Consider the following 16,547-nt stretch of genomic DNA (forward strand, 5'->3'; position numbering starts at 1 on the left):
GACCAGGCAGTAGGAGATTATGGCATCGGTACTAGAAACGCCAGAGGAGAGCTACTAGTACAATTCGCAGAACGCAATAATTTACGAATTTTGAATACCTTCTACCGAAAACGAGAAAACCGCAAGTGGACATGGAGGAGCTCTAATGGCGAAAATAAGAACGAAATAGACTTTAAATGAGTGCACACCCAGGAATCGTGCAGGATGTGGAAGTGGTTGACAAGGTACGATGCAGTGACCATGGAATGGTACGGTCTCGAATTCGCCTAAATTTGAAGAAGGAACGACAGAAACTGATACGCAAGAAGCCAATAAATGAGCTAGCACTGAGAGGGAAAGTACAGGAATTCAGAGTGTCGCTGCAGAACAGGTACTCGGCTCTTAGTGAGGAAACCAACCTTAGCATACATACAATGAATGATAATCTGATGAGTATCATTACGGAGTGTGCACTGGAAGTTGGAGGCAGGGTAGTTAGACAGGACACTGGCAAGTTTTCCCAGGAAACAAAGAACCTAATTAAGAAGCGTCAAAGCATGAAAGTGTCAAGTACAACAGACAAAATAGAACTGGCAGAGCTTTCGAAGTTGATTAGTAGACGTAAAGTATGCGATGTAAGAAGGTATAACATGGAGAGAATTGAGCACGCTCTGAAAAACGGAGGAAGCGTCAAAGCAGTGAAGAGGAAACTTGGGATAGGCAAAAGTCGGATGTATGCACTAAGGAACAAAGAAGGCAAAATAACTACCAATATGGATAGGTTAGTTAAAATAGCGGAGGAGTTTTACAGAGATCTGTACAGTAGCCGAGACAACCACGACCTTAATACTATAAGAACTAGCAGTAACCCAGGTGACACCCCACTAGTAATAGCAGTAACCCAGGTGACACCCCACTAGTAATGATAGAAGAAGTCTGAAAAGCGTTGGAGAGCATGCAAAGAGGCAAAGCTGCTGGTGAGGATCAGGTAACATCAGATCTGCTGAAAGATGGAGGACAGATTGTGTAAAAAAGATAGCTACCCTGTTTACGAGGTGTCTCCAAACGGGAAGGGTACCGGAGTCTTGGAAGAAAGCTAACATCATCTTAATACATAAGAAAGGAGATGACCAGGACTTTAAGAATTACAGGCCGATCAGCTTGCTCTCTGTTGTATACAAGCTATTTACAAAGGTAATTGCTAACAGAGTAAAGAAAACATTAGAATTCAATCAACCAAAGGAACAAGCAATATTTCGAACAGGCTACTCAACAATTGACCACATCCATACTATCAATCAGGTAATAGAGAAATGCTCAGAGTATAACCATCCACTATACATAGCCTTCACAGATTACGAGAAGGCGTTTGATTCAGTAGAAACATCAGCCGTCATGCAGACATTGCGGAATCAGGGCGTAGATGAAGTATATATAAACATTCTGGAAGAAATCTACAGGGGATCAACTGGCACCATAGTGCTTCATAAAGAAAGCAACAGAATACCAATCAAGAAGGGTGTAAGGCAGGGGGACACAATCTCCCCAATGCTATTTACCGCGTGCTTACAGGAAGTTTTCAGAAGCCTAGAATGAGAACTGTTAGGGATAAGAGTTAATGGAGAATACCTTAGTAACCTGCGCTTCGCCGATGACATTGCAGTGCTGAGTAACTCAGGGAACGAATTGCAACTCATGATTACGGAGTTAGACAAGGAGAGCAGAAAGGTGGGTCTTAGAATTAATCTGCAGAAAACGAAAGTAATGTACAACAACCTCGGAAAGGAGCAGCGCTTCGAGATAGGTAATAGTGCACTTGAAGCTGTAAAAGACTATGTTTACTCAGGGCAGGTAATAATCGCAGAGCCGAGCCACGAAATTGAAGTAACTAGAAGAATAGGAATGGGGTGTAGCACATTCGGCAAGAACACTCAAATTATGACAGGTAGATTGCCACTATCCCTCAAGAGGAAGGTATATAACAGCTGTATCTTGCCAGTACTTAGCTATGGAGCAGAACCCTGGAGACTTACACAGAGGGTTCAGCTTAAATTGAGGACGACGCAGCGAGCAATGGAAAGAAAAATGGTAGGTGTAACCTTAAGAGACAAGAAGAGAGCAGAGTGGATTAGGGGGCAAACGGGGGTTAAGGATATCATAGTTGAATTAAAGAAGAGGAAATGGACATGGGCCGGGCATGTAGCGCGTAGACAGGATAACCGCTGGTCATTAAGGGTAACTAACTGGATTCCCAGAGAAGGGAAGCGGGTAAGGGAAGACAGAAGGTTAGGTGGGCAGATGAGATTAAGAAGTTTGCGGGTATAAATTGGCAGCAGCAAGCACAGGACCGGGTTAACTGGCAGAACATGGGAGAGGCCTTTGTCCTGCAGTGGACGTAGTCAGGCTGATGATGATGATAAAGAACCCCAGGTGGTCAAACTTTCCGGAGCCCTCCACTACGGCGTCTCTCTTAATCATAAGGTAGTTTTGGGACGTTAATCCCCACATATCAATCAATGACTGAAGCACACCAGTTGCCGCTAAGGCTGCAAGCTGACCAGAGAGTGATACATCATATTAGGCGTATGAACCAAACCGCAGATGGCAAGACACTCCTTCACAGGCTGTTACAGCACCCTCTTTCTCGGAAGGGTCAATGGGCGGCTTTGTTCGATGACATTACTGGCAACTGGCAATTCTGGCGAACCTATTGAGTTGCCAACATCGACAGAGCACAGCCCGTGTGCATTCCCTACCCACCTGTCAAGTCCAGAAATCGCAAGAAGTGTGACCAACCTGTTTCGGAACTATACCAATTAGCCCATTTACACTTATTTGAAAACTTCGAAGGCTATGCAAAAGTATTTAGGGGCGCTTCTTTACGCAGCGATGGTCTGAGCGCTTCTGCAGCTTTCTTTTGCCCTTCAACCAATATCAGGCGGTTTTTTCAAATACCACACCCCTCATCATCGGTGACGGCTGTGCTAGCAGCGATTGGTGCCGCCCTTAAGTACGTACAAGAAGGGTTACCAGCATCAAAGGTTGTCATCCTCACCGACTCTTGTGGTGCCCTTAGCAGACTCACCAGCAAGGAGACCGACAGCCCTATTTTAAGCAGCATCATGGAATCCATCAACAGTATTCTGTCACGTGGGGTATGCCTAGCCGCACAGTGGGTACCTTCACACGTCGGTATTGCGGGCAATGAAGAAGCGGATTGTCTTGCTTCATCATGCAACCATGATGACTGTGGCTGTCCGGGAGTTCTAGGTACGATAGACAACGCTCATCTGCTTATACGCCGACACCTCCTAAAGGAGCACCCAGACCAGCGTGTGGCGGATCAATCGTTCCCTTCTCGTATTCGTGGCCGTGGCTTGCCTCGTCGTTTCCGAGGGCTGTTGTACAAACTAAGCGTGGGCTCTGTGCTGGTGCGTGAACGATTACACCGTCAAGGGCGTGTGGACAGTCCGTTGTGCGCAGCTTGTGACTCCTGCGAAACACTTGAGCATCTCGTAGTGCACTGTCCCATATTTGCTACGCAGTGGTCTTTGCTGATTAAGCAATGTAAATTCCTAGGACTTAAGTGCGCGACCCTAGACGACTACCTCTTTCCGAGCGGTTGTGCTTCCCGACGTGACCAGGCCCACCGAGCCCCCCTTACATTTATGAACCAAGCAGATCTGGCCACCGTTTATAGACGTTTTTAAAGACGATAGTCTTTCTTGGGGACCTTCGACGTAAAATTTTTGGTCTTTCTGTCTGTCTGTCTGTCTGTCTGTCTGTCTGTCTGTCTGTCTGTCTGTCTGTCTGTCTGTCTGTCTGTCTGTCTGTCTGTACTTTTGTCTGTTTGTCCACCCTTAACGATACTGTTTACTTTGAACTGCACCAGTCGATACGCAAAATGGCCGACCGCATCCGCAGCGCCCACCAATGTTGCTCAAGCTTCAGCGTTCATAATTATGCGATTGTCAATCAAAAAGCAATTATTGCGCATATCTGAGGCACCTTAACAACACACATATATTCTGTATGTGCGTCTTTTACTAGAAAATGTATACATAAGTAATCCTAAGGACCGTAGCGTTTATCATGCTGCTCTGACCATGCAACGCTTCCACGAAAAGACAAGTGTTTCCAACGCTTTGCTAAGAGGACACGGTGGTGGCTCCTTTCCATCGCCTTGCGTTCTACACCTTATCACCTCTGAGACGGGCGCACACCCCCGCATCACAGCCACGCGCTTCGTTTTCCGAGAAAACTGCCAAATAGCGCTCATGTCTCACGTGTGACGTGACTTGATGTGCTCGTTCACATCCGCTGCACGCTCTAGGCACTCTAACGCAGTGCCTCCAGAATACCATTCACCGATTTTCTAGCGCAGAACATCAAATAAATGTTTTGTTCACTCTCTCCACATGCAGAACTATCGTCTTTCGACAACATTTGCAGATTAACATGCAAATACGAGGACAATTTTTTATTATTTTTATTCATGTTTTTTAACTCATACTCATCCAAGTCTTCGTCATTCTTTTTTTCATTCCTCATTTTCTTTCCTCTTTCTTTTTCTTCCTTTTCCATTTTCTTTCCTCTTCCCCCCTCTAAAAAAAGTGAACAGGCGTTGCACCCCTCCAGGTGGCAGTTGCCAGCTTTCTCTCTTCCTCTTTCCTCTGTGTCCTTGGGTATCTGCGTATGCAAATCAAATAATAATAATAATACAGAAATTTTTAGGTGCCCTTTGCATGCACTTGTGTCATATTTGCAAAGTTCATTTAGAATATCCTTGAAGCACAATCAAGAGCACTTTTAAAGAATAGTTCCAACATATGTCGGTGCACGTATTTGTTCACGCTTCGAAAAAATGGCGCCACAAATTTAGTAGGCGAAAGATGTTTCATTCGTGTATCGTGGCCGGTGATTTCCCGTTTTAAACGTCACCCGTACTCCACATGACAGGGGCCACAACTTCCAACACGACAAATTGTTCCGTTGTCGGACAGTTTATTTCCTCTTGGGGAGGCAAACGCCGGGGGAACCCTTTTTGAGACCTCCACTGACACCCTCAGTGTACAAGAGCGGGTAGTGCAGGCGGTCGGTGCATTCAGAAAAGCATCAAATCCGGCGAATAACTGGCAGGATCTGATGCTGAAATCTGAACTTGTACATAACAGCTGAACTGTTATGACCGATAGGGACACGCTATCAATATAAAATATTTATCATGTACCGGCGAGTGCTTTCTCCATTCCAGTCTTCATCGTCACCCCTATCTTCCTTTTCTGCTTCACTCCCAGTACACATGTGCCGATTTTCGAGCCACACAATTTTGCCGACCATCTGCATGGAAATTATGCCCCACAGAGAATTCATATAATGATTCCCATGTAACCATTTGCCATTTGCGTTCATTATATATTCATGTCACGTCATACCCTGTTTGTTATACGTTGAGCAAGTGAAACGATTTCAAACACACCATGAGGATAGAATTTGAATTATGCAACACAGATGCGTGCCATGACTTTTGTGTCAACACTTGTAAATCATGTTCATCATACAGCCACGCCAGGCCCCACCAATATTTGCATATAAACACTGTTCATGCTACGACCCGCCGTTTATGTTTGGCGTACACTCATGTCACACAGTACACCATTTCTTTCTTGTGTATATTTGTATGTTTGCTGTAGTTTGTATGCATTTTTCTCACTGTTAAAATGTATCTAATAAATTACCGCTGCTATCGTATTTATTTAAATTACTAAGAGTTTTCGCCAGTCACAATGTACATCCACCTTTTTTTTAAATTATGCCTTGTTGTTTATTGTATGATGTATCCCCACTCCCCTCTTTAATGCTTTCGGGTCCTAAGGGCGCAATAAATAAATACATAAATAAATAAATAAATAAATAAATCAGTAAGCAAAGTAAATGAATAAATAAATAAATAAATAAATAAGCAAAGTAAATAAATAAATAAAAGTAAGCAAAATAAATAAATAAATAAATACAAATAAACAGTTGGGGTAAATTTCCTGAATTGCCAAAACGACCAATTGACAACGAAGCAGTTGGCGGCTAGTTAAACACATACGCTTAAATTGGCGGGAGTACGCTAACAATTGTTTCGCATTTAAACTGAAAGGAGGGAGTGGAAGCATAGCCATACAGAGTGGAGTATATATAATAGCGAGGGCAGGGAGAAAGAGAAAGGAGATAGGGTAGAAGCCTAGCCAAGCCAGATTGAGCTGTTTGATTTATTGATATGTGGGGTTTAACGTCCCAAAACCACCATATGATTATTGAGAGACGCCATAGTAGAAGGCTTCGGAAATTTCGGCCTCCTGGGGTTCTTCAACGTGCACCCAAATCTGAGCACGAGGGCCTACAGCATTTTTGCCTCCATCTCAAATGGAGCCATCACAGGCGGGATTCAATCCCGCGACCATAGGGTCAGCAGCCTAGTACCTCAGCCAGTTGACCACCGCGACTGGGACAACCAGCTGGATGCTTATCTGCAACAGCGACATATTTGACACCGTATTGGATTATACATAGCAAAGAAATTGCGGTGTTAGTATAATAAGTACATTTATATGTCATCAGTATATGTTGTGTTTCTGCTCTATATATTCATCTATTTATAGTGTTATTTATTCCATGTCTTATTTGGATTTCATAAAAGTAATCATTATTGTCCGTAGCAATCTTGATTTTGTGTATATTACAGTTCTCACTGATCGTTAGTTTTCTTTTCTTTTTTTTTTCTGCTTACAAGTTCTACTGCTGCATGATTCATTGCTGACCCACCCTGATGGGTCGGGTCATTCATCAGAGAACGAACAGATGAGTGAGCCAACCAAAGAGCCCTCTGAAACTTATTACAAGCTGGGTTCAATTTTATATGCGAAGCATTTCTTAGCGAAATTCGGCGATTTTGCCCATTCCTATCGGTCTATATATCCATGCGCCTACAACTTTTAGCTTTCTTGGCGGTTTCAACAATGGGATCTACACCGAAATCGGTACGGTATAACTTGACTGTATGACGAGCATACGTGACTAGTCATGACACTAAAATCATGACATGTATGTCATAAATGTAATGATTTGCATGCCATGGTCTTGCTGCTCTTGTGGTGGTTTCGTTCACATGATGTATTGCAAAACTTGTATGATATGACATGACTGCATTGCGGAAATAAGTGACAGGCCCCAACGTGGAAATCTTGACATGCATGCCATGTAAGTCAAGACTACTTGCCACGTTCATGGTGCGCTCGTGGTTGTTTCGCTAGCTTCACGTATACCAAATATGAATAACGTGTATGAATGAAGAACGTATATGACTGGTGAGAACGTGACAATCATGACATGCGTGTCATGTAAGAACACGACTGCATGCCACGCTCATGATGAGCTTGCGCCCGTTTCGCTGGCTTCACATATACTAAGTTTGGTGTTACGTCACGCGAACGGAGGACGATGGTAAATGCCACGTCCAACCACGATAATCATGACATGCGTGTCATGTAAACATGACTAGATTCTACGCTCATAGTGCGCTCACGCTCGTTTCGCTAGCTTCAGATACACGAAATTCGGCGTTGCGTCATGTAAATGGATCATGAAAGTATGTGACTGGTGCAAACATGATAATTATGACAGGGTTGGCATGTAAGAACAAGAATACATGCCACGCTCACGATGCAGTCGCAGCCGTTTCACTAGCTTGCCGTATACCGAATTCGGCATTACGTAACGTGATTGGACGACGAAAATAAATGACACGTCCAAACTTGATATCCCTGAGCGCTTTGTAATATGCCTGAGCGCTAAGCGACGGGTGGGCATTCAAAAGGACACTAACGGCAAATAACAATTCATGTCAGAGTGAAAGCTCAATGTACGATGACTTCTAAGCGGCAATATTATCAACAGCAGTGTCCTACTGACCAAGAAATTATGCTAAAGATACCACACGACGGGCCCCACGGGTGGGATAGTTTTGAAGTGATCCCGATAACGTCAGATTGTCGAACTAGAATTATTCACGAGTAATAAAACCAGCTGCAATAAAAAGAAACCTTCTGCCCCGAAGACACGCAATAAAATGTTGCGTGAACATTTGTGTTTTAAATATAAAAAGATAACCGCTTTCCTAGGAATGGCGCGCCTGGTTCGAAAGTTTCGTTTTCACTTGGTTAGGCTGGATAGGTGTCGCCATTTTGCGGAGCCCACTTAAACCAAGCAAATGGAATCATTGTCTCCGAAATGTCAGGGAATTGATCAATAATCGCTCTTTCTGCTGTGGCTCGCGCTACATTCGCTCGATACTGCTACTAGCGTCAGCGAACCAGCAGTAAAGCAGGGCAATGTTGTGCACGGCAACAGGGACGGGAAACGGACCGCTTTTAGGCGGGGTATATTATGTGCGCTAACACAATGCTGGCCACTAACACCTGATTTTGTTTCAAAATAAGCACTTCCTTGGCAGAAAAGTAGTACGACAAGGTTTCTGAACCATTATTCCAGCAATCAACATTGACTATATATTTGCCTTTAGTGCTCCTTCAAAACACTCGTTACGCTATTCACGTCTTTTAACGCCTGGTGTGATTGTACGCTTCTGGCTCACCATATTACACGTGTTATGAAGACTTCTACCACCTATGAAATTCGTAACCTTTTTTCAAAGCAGTTTCAAGACAAAAATTGTCGCATCCACGAAATGGATGATGATGATGATGAATGAATGAAGAAGTGGGATCGTTTGGTGCTACTGTAAATCATCTACATGTGACATAGATAACTCACGCAAGTAAATCAGTGCCAAGCGGTGTACATTTATATACAATATTTATTGGCCATAACTGGTATTGTGTCCAGTTCAGTTTGATTTGACAGTTTGTGTTGACAAAGACCATGCGATGATTTTAAAACGAGAGTAAAATATTCAGACTGAGATGGAGATTTATGATTGCTTTATTCAACTCCATTGCTCGTTTATAGACAAAGGTAAAACAGTCTTTCTAAAAATGAAAAACTCGTTCTGAGCGTCCTCTCGTGAAGGAACGCTGAATCTAAAAAAAGAAGAGGAAAAAAACATGCAAGATCTTTTTCCGATAACACATAAAATAGTGAAAAGTGACGACAGTTTAACACGAACACTTTTCATTGAAATGAGATGTGGTCACTGCCATATATCAATACTAGTCTAGATCGATTGGCTGCATATCGTGACCTGGCAGCAAGGTCACGATATGGGCGCGGTGTTGTTCACCGTCATCCTCTCCTGCACCACCAGCAGCCAAGCGAGCACCTATTATCGCGCTCCAGTTGCCAAACAATGAACAGCCGCTCACTTTCCATGCCTCAATGCGTAACCATCGACCGCCTCGTTTACAAGCGGCGTTTAACAGAGCACAGTGGAAAAATGAACGAGAATACATGCAGCCCTCCGATGAAAAGTCCCGTGCAGCTGTGTTCTGCTAGGGGTTTTCGGGAACAGATATCAGGACGCCCAGAACAGGTGCTTACAGAGTCCGGGGTTGAAAGTCGGCGTTCAGGGTAAAAAAAAAAAAGAAAAGTGGTTGTACGCGGAGCAGTCAGAAATCTAGACTTTCTCAGTATCTGCTGTCACCATGTACAACAACGTTTTTGTGTTAAAATGTCAGTTTCATTGCAAGGACGAAGCAATGAATGCGATAGCAAGAAATTGAAATGCCACATTAAGAACAACAAGCAGCTCGATACTTGCAGCGCACCGCTGAAGCACAAAGATGGATGCTCGAAAAGACCACACAGGTATGAATAGGACAAACTGGAACTAACATTTGGCTTTGTGGTTGAGCAGCGAGCTGCAAGTGTCGGCAATGGAGAACTCGATGCTTCTATAAATTTCTTTTTGTTTTAGGCTGCGGCACATTGAATGAGCCTGTTGCGTCACCTGCCACGCGATGTCATCTAATGCGGGGTGTGCCTGATAGTATATTTTATTGTTTCACATCACGAGTAGTCACAGAAATGGGACACTTTTCCGCGCGCGTATCAAGGGCCGCTTTCACATTCAATGAAAGTTTGGAAGCGTCGCGTGATAGAAAACTCGCTCAGGCTCTTGCGACCACTGGGTACCGCTAGTGGTAAATGGCGAATATAAATAGCTCAGCGTGACTACGCCAGCGTACGCACGGCACGTTGTTTAGTTGTGCAGCATATCCAGTGGCCGCTGGTTGGAAACCTTGGTCGGGTGCTTTGAAACTTTTTCGTCTGATTTATTCTACTTTCGGCATTTTTATGTATACACATTCATATACATACCCGGGACCTCGTGGTTACGGCAGCGGCAAAAATTCGCCACCAATTTCAACCAATTGCCAAAGGCTTATTTCTGAACGCGACTTCATTCGATTGCGACTTTCAATAAAAGTTCGAAGGTGCCCTTTGTGAGAAAAAACATACGGAAAAAGTTCACGCTTGCCGTAGATCTAGCCAGATGCTTAACAGTATTTATCCACTCCGTCTGATGCATCCTGGAAAAATTTCATTTCCATCGTTCAGTGCCATAGCTCCTTTACTACAGAAGTAGTGGCCTAGTGGTTGTCGTACGAGACTTCTGGCCCGAAGGTCGTGGGATCGAATCCGGGTCGTATAGGCTGCATTTTGACGGTTGCGTAACGCTAGAGACCCACGTGTGCAGATTTAGGTGCTCCTTCATAAACACCAGATGGTTGAAATTTCTGAAGTTCTCCACTTTGGTGTCCCTCGCAATCATAATGCAGTTTTAAGACGAGAAAAAAAATTATAGCTTCTTTGGTGATGATTGGTTGCATTATAATCTTGTGTCATTCGCGCGAGGCAGTTGGTAAGTAATTTAGCTGTCAAAAAAAACTGACGTACAAGAAGCAGTTATAATTACAAGATAAACGCAATAACATTAGATTTCGTCGTATTTAGTTTTTAATAGATGATATTTACAATGACATCGAGTGCTCTCTCCTCAACACTTTGTGCAAACGGGTGGTTGCAAGAACGCGTGCTGCCAAAGTACCCAATAATATATTTAGCAATTTTGCCGTTGCAGGGACCGTAATGCAGTTCCGCAACTCTTCGTGAACACTAGGATCTTCTGCTAGGCTCAGAGTAAGATAAAATAAATAGAACTGCGACATGCGTACGGAGAGACCAACAAGTACCACTCGCAAGAAGGGTATTCATTCAATTACCGGCACAGTTTCTCTCACGGTTACAGAGAGGATTTTTTAAGAAACCACATTTTCCGTTCCACTCTTGGCTTCGATTTTAAGCAGTCGAAGAAACATTACATATGAAGGGCTATCAATCAGTAAGCTACATCAAAGTGTTGCTATATCCCGGAGTAATGCACTAACGAATGCTACGTATGGTACTTACAGCAGCGCACATTAAATTGGAATGAAACCATAGCGAGTGCTTCGTTTCGATAAAACTAATGTCTGTACTCCAACTTGAAAGCTGACGTTTCTTCAGAAGATAAGTTACCTTTTGAATGTCGCGTATGCATTCCTCGCAAGCCCGCTTGTGCACACCAGCATTTTTTTTCAGAAGCAAGTAACATGTAACTCGTAGCTCCAAGCCAAAATGGTGCAGCCTAGTTATATAGTTTCTTATTAGGCAAAACTGATATTTTAGTCATGCGTGACAACTGCCGAGTAATTTGTAAACTTGCGAACTGCTGTGAGTGTTTGTTGAGCTGTTCTGTCATGCATAAGAAGTGGTGATATCAAAAAAAGACTGAAGTGCGTTAACAAATGCACTGAATGAAATGCCGAACCGATTTGGCCATCAGCCACCTCAGCGTTAGTTATGGGGCCCCACTTATTTTTCAACAACTTAGTTTAGCACCTTGTTTACGAAACTTTACAAGAGTCGACAAGAAGTAGTTGATGACCAAAAATAATATTATGGTAGTTAACATGTAGTGCAGGTCATCTATTGGGATTTTTCAAGCTTACGTGTTTCAACACTACAGCAAGCTTGCCATTGAATCATAGTATGTACCATTTGCTTAACAAATACGTAACCTATATTTGTTACTGAGCACATTGCCCCCCTCATTTTATTCGCATTTGTCAACAAAGTTGCCTCCTGTGTAAACATACCTTTGAGCTATAGCAGAGACACTTTTATAAAAAACACTTTTACCAACTAAATAAATTAAACCTTTAGGGTGTTTCAATATCAATTATCAATGGCATCCCCGCCAGCAAACTACTTCTTGCACTGAGTAAGAGGATAACTTCGTGTTAGAAAATGGTTTAGTGAATCTGCTCTAGGCATTCGGAAAGGAGTAAGAATTCAACAGAAAAAAATTAGAATTGCTCACCATTTTACATCAGATATCCTTTTCCTCGTCTTCAAAATATTCACTGTCAGAGTCGTTGTCAAGCCCACAAAGAAATCTGCAGTCCTGTAGCTTTGAAAAAACGACACAACCATAGGCCTCTTCAACAATGTTTTCACATTTTCGAGTCAACTTATCGTAGTAGTAAAGGCTATTCCTTATGTATGCATTTGTCAGTACTGGTTGAGGGCAGCCCCAACACACTGGTACAGAAAGAAAGAAGCGTGCATGTGTAACCATAGATGCAGATGCCCTTCAAAAACTCTGAGTGCAATAATATATGCCTTGATGAAACAAAATTAGCATACACATTATTTAGGCGTGTAGAGAGAATCGAAAAGATTAGATATAAAAACATTAAAACAGTTACCAGAAATCTATCTTCAAAGTTTACGGTGGATTCGGAAATGTACATTGTAAGTGCTCTTAGAGCTTACATTGTACAACATTTTTTAGAAATAAATGCTCGATGGAGGTATCAAGCATCTATACTCCGGTGGATGCTACAATTATCAATAGGCCACTTACTAACTCACATTGCTTCATGTGCTCTCCTCAAGTGCATTGATAATTAGCAAAGTTGACTAAATAATCATAAGTATGCGATTATATCAGCCCATTGAATCAATAGGAATATGTCTAACCTCTACTGGGAATATTCGTCTCTATAGGTGTTTTAATACAATGCTAAATTTATTATGGTACTGCTTCGATAAATATGCCGATGATTGAGGTCGAATTTCGACCTCGTCGTAGTGCCTCACGTGCAGTTTGCTCAGTGTAACTTGGATTAGGACATTGAAAAGGAGAAGTACATCTGATGCGAATCGAGCCGATGGTATACTGTTTCAACGAGCCTATAAGTAATTAGGGCATTTTCATTTTTCTCTTAACTATGTCACTGTGATTAGGAAGTTTTCAGTTGTTCGTTGTACACAAGTCATGAATATAGCGTTGTAGAGCATCTTTAAAAGCCACCAATTCAGTTTTTTCAAAAACATTATGGTTGACGCATTCGTTTCAAACATTGGAAACTAAGCCCACAAAGCCTGTGAAAAAACCTTAAGTGGCCGAGTGCTGTCACATGCTATCCATAGTTGCCAGATGAAAAAAAAACTAAAAAAGTAGCCAGAGAATTTGAAACAAAAACAAAAATTAACTATGTTGAGCCAAGGAGAATATAAATCTAAAATAGCCATCCCTGTGCAAAAACAACTGCGACGTTATTTATTGAATGACGGAATTCAAAAGCCATTCCATAGAAACGGGAATAAGTACAACATAAAAGTTTTAAGACTGTAATGACTGAACCTAAATACTAAAAGTTTCACCATAGGAATAATTTTGTGTAAAGTTTCGGCTTTGTATAAGGGTACGGGCTTACGCATATGCCGCATATTATATTGTCGACCGCCAAAACATCAAGACTCACGAAAATTACTGAATAGAACCATCACTTACTATCAGGGTATGCGCAAGGTCCATTTCGACACTCTGCAAAAAAAAAAAAAAAACGGGGGCGTGAATTTCTTAGTTTAGCACTCAAAAAGTGTCAGTTTCGTCTTTGCAAACACTTTTGATGATTTCTAACCAAAAAGTAACAAGATACTCACCTACAGAGAAATTTCGCAACATGATCGACACATAATTAAGTCATTTAAATACTGAGACCCATATGCATTTTCGAAGTGTATATCGATACAGAAATGAAGATACTGAATACTATCTGTGAAATACTACTTTATCGCGATTACTGCCAAGCCCTGGTCATAAATAAAGAAGCTAGGACATACTGGTGTTGCAGTAAATGATTTTGCAGGTGAAGTAAACGTGCAAATTCATGCATTTGCCTTCGTCTGCGAAGTTTTATTGGCTGGCTGACATCTGCACCCATTTTACACTCACTATCATATAAGCACAGAAAATCATACCAGCACTAACGTTTTTTAAAGAGAATAAATTAGAAATTACCTTCTGCAGTATAATTATGGCTTGGAATCTGCGCGACTGTCTCTTTACTGTAGACAAAAACCAGGACTGGGATGAAAATCAAGTAGCGCATCTCGACAACGATCTCTATGTGCCGCGAAAGTGATTGCTGAATAAATGTGTAGTATGGCCTTAATATCAGTTTCTGGTAAATGCTTGAAAACGTTGTTTGCAACTGTCAAACATAGAATCCTGTACATAAATGTAAAAAAAAGTAGCCGTCATACAACTCTCTAAGAAATATACTTGTAAAAGTTAGTTTAGTCTGATTCACATAAATACCTTAACGGGGTGAGGTAATAATAAGGCTGTTGTTGCAAGCACACCCTGTTAACCTAACTAATCTGACTCCATGGTCGTGAAAGAACATTAACTAATTCGCTGCCAAACATATGGTTTCCCTGTGGTATTCTGCTTTGCTTGAAATATATGGAAAATGTCCTGAACTTTGTGAAAAACTCATTGTTCACGTCCTTTCCGTGCTCTTTTCATAGTTAGCACTTAAAAACGCTAGATTTTTATGACATCAGGAGGGCAGCCCCTAATGAATTGTTTAGATTGCAAAAGTTTTTGTAGTTCATGACGTGCTACGCAGAACTTTTAAAAGATGAAATACATTATATTTTCATTTCTGTCAGAATTGCATACGTACTTGGGCTACACACTGTGTAAACACAATAGGATTGACAATATTTTACACAAAACTGAATATATCTTCCCCTTACTTGCCTCTCTTTAAGCAACAGATGTGAAGGACATGTCCAATGTCGTCCTCACTTCTTACAAGGCATTCCTATAGAAATTGACGAACAGTGAGAAGAAAGTACAGCAGTCATTGGAAACATATATTTCCCTTGCGTCCAACATGGTGTGGCTCAGTAAGTGATTTTTCAGAGACATTTTTGCAGCGAAAGCTTTTATACGATCACAACTCGCGTCACGCACAGTTGTCCGCCGCCGCTGCTGCCAGTACTCGTAACCACATCGCGCGAAATCAGAAAAAAAAGTTTGCACCAATGACGGTGGTGGTGGGGGTAGTTATGATGTTGCAAAGGCGGGGTTAGCCTGGCCTAAAAGGCCGGTTATTTTTCAGCGTGAGCATCTCTCAAATACAGGGGTAAGTCACCAACTGTCACTCAGCCCAGTGTCTCGCAGGAAAGTCATCAGGATCCGTTGCACGCTCTTCATCGTCGCCGCGGTTCCTTCAGGAAAAAAGGACATCTTTCAATGTCCCGTGCTTGTGACAATCTTTCTGCAAGCTGCATACCACTCTGTTCTTTCTCTGTCAAAATGCGGGCACAGCAAAATGAAATGTTCGATGTCACCGATGTCACCTTCGATGGCGCTAAACGGGAAGCGCCTCGCCCAGTCTTAAATGACCAAGCCGGCGTGTACGCAGAGTCAGTTCTTATAGGGTAAAGAAGCGTCGCTTGTTCTCTGGGAAGTCCATGGATTACGCATGACTGATGCGGAAACTTGTGGATCGCCCTGAAGTGATTGTGTATCCCATTCTAGTGGTTTGGGTATGGCTGAATAAATCAGCCACTCACTCATGGGACACTGGCGCAGAACACCAGGAAAGAATACGTAAAATTAGGTAAAATCCTCACCAACAGCCTTTGACATAACCATCGTAACCTCTCCTTAAATTCCGTAGATATAATACTAATCTATCTATCTATCTATCTATCTATCTATCTATCTATCTATCTATCTATCTATCTATCTATCTATCTATCTATCTATCTATCTATCTATCTATCTATCTATCTATCTATCTATCTATCTATCTATCTATCTATCTATCTATCTATCTATCTATCTATCTATCTATCTATCTATCTATCTATCTATCTATCTATCTATCTATCTATCTATCTATCTATCTATCTATCTATCTATCTATCTATCTATCTATCTATCTATCTATCTATCTATCTATCTATCTATCTATCTATCTATCTATCTATCTATCTATCTATCTATCTATCTATCTATCTATCTATCTATCTATCTATCTATCTATCTATCTATCTATCTATCTATCTATCTATCTATCTATCTATCTATCTATCTATCTATCTATCTATCTATCTATCTATCTATCTATCTATCTATCTATCTATCTATCTTTAATTCTCATGCTCATTCACCCATTTTCTTTTCTTATAACGTGGGCTGGACAGGATGGAAC

The 16,547-nt window shown here is 41.8% G+C and overlaps 1 protein-coding gene and 1 long non-coding RNA gene across 3 annotated transcripts in view; one reads left to right on the top strand and one right to left on the bottom strand.

The window, feature by feature from the left end:
* LOC142768929 (uncharacterized) overlaps window positions 1-16,547 on the top strand; it is a 59,420-nt gene that overhangs the window by 16,916 nt on the left and 25,957 nt on the right. The window lies entirely within an intron of this gene.
* On the bottom strand, window positions 12,438-14,472 carry LOC142768456 (uncharacterized). The gene is made up of 3 exons (XR_012885292.1): window positions 14,336-14,472; window positions 13,826-13,858; window positions 12,438-12,567 (listed from the first exon to the last, which is right to left on the bottom strand). It is a non-coding gene; the product is annotated as an uncharacterized LOC142768456 (long non-coding RNA).

The sequence above is a fragment of the Rhipicephalus microplus genome, chromosome 8, assembly GCF_043290135.1.
Source record: "Rhipicephalus microplus isolate Deutch F79 chromosome 8, USDA_Rmic, whole genome shotgun sequence".
NCBI lineage: Eukaryota > Metazoa > Arthropoda > Arachnida > Ixodida > Ixodidae > Rhipicephalus > Rhipicephalus microplus.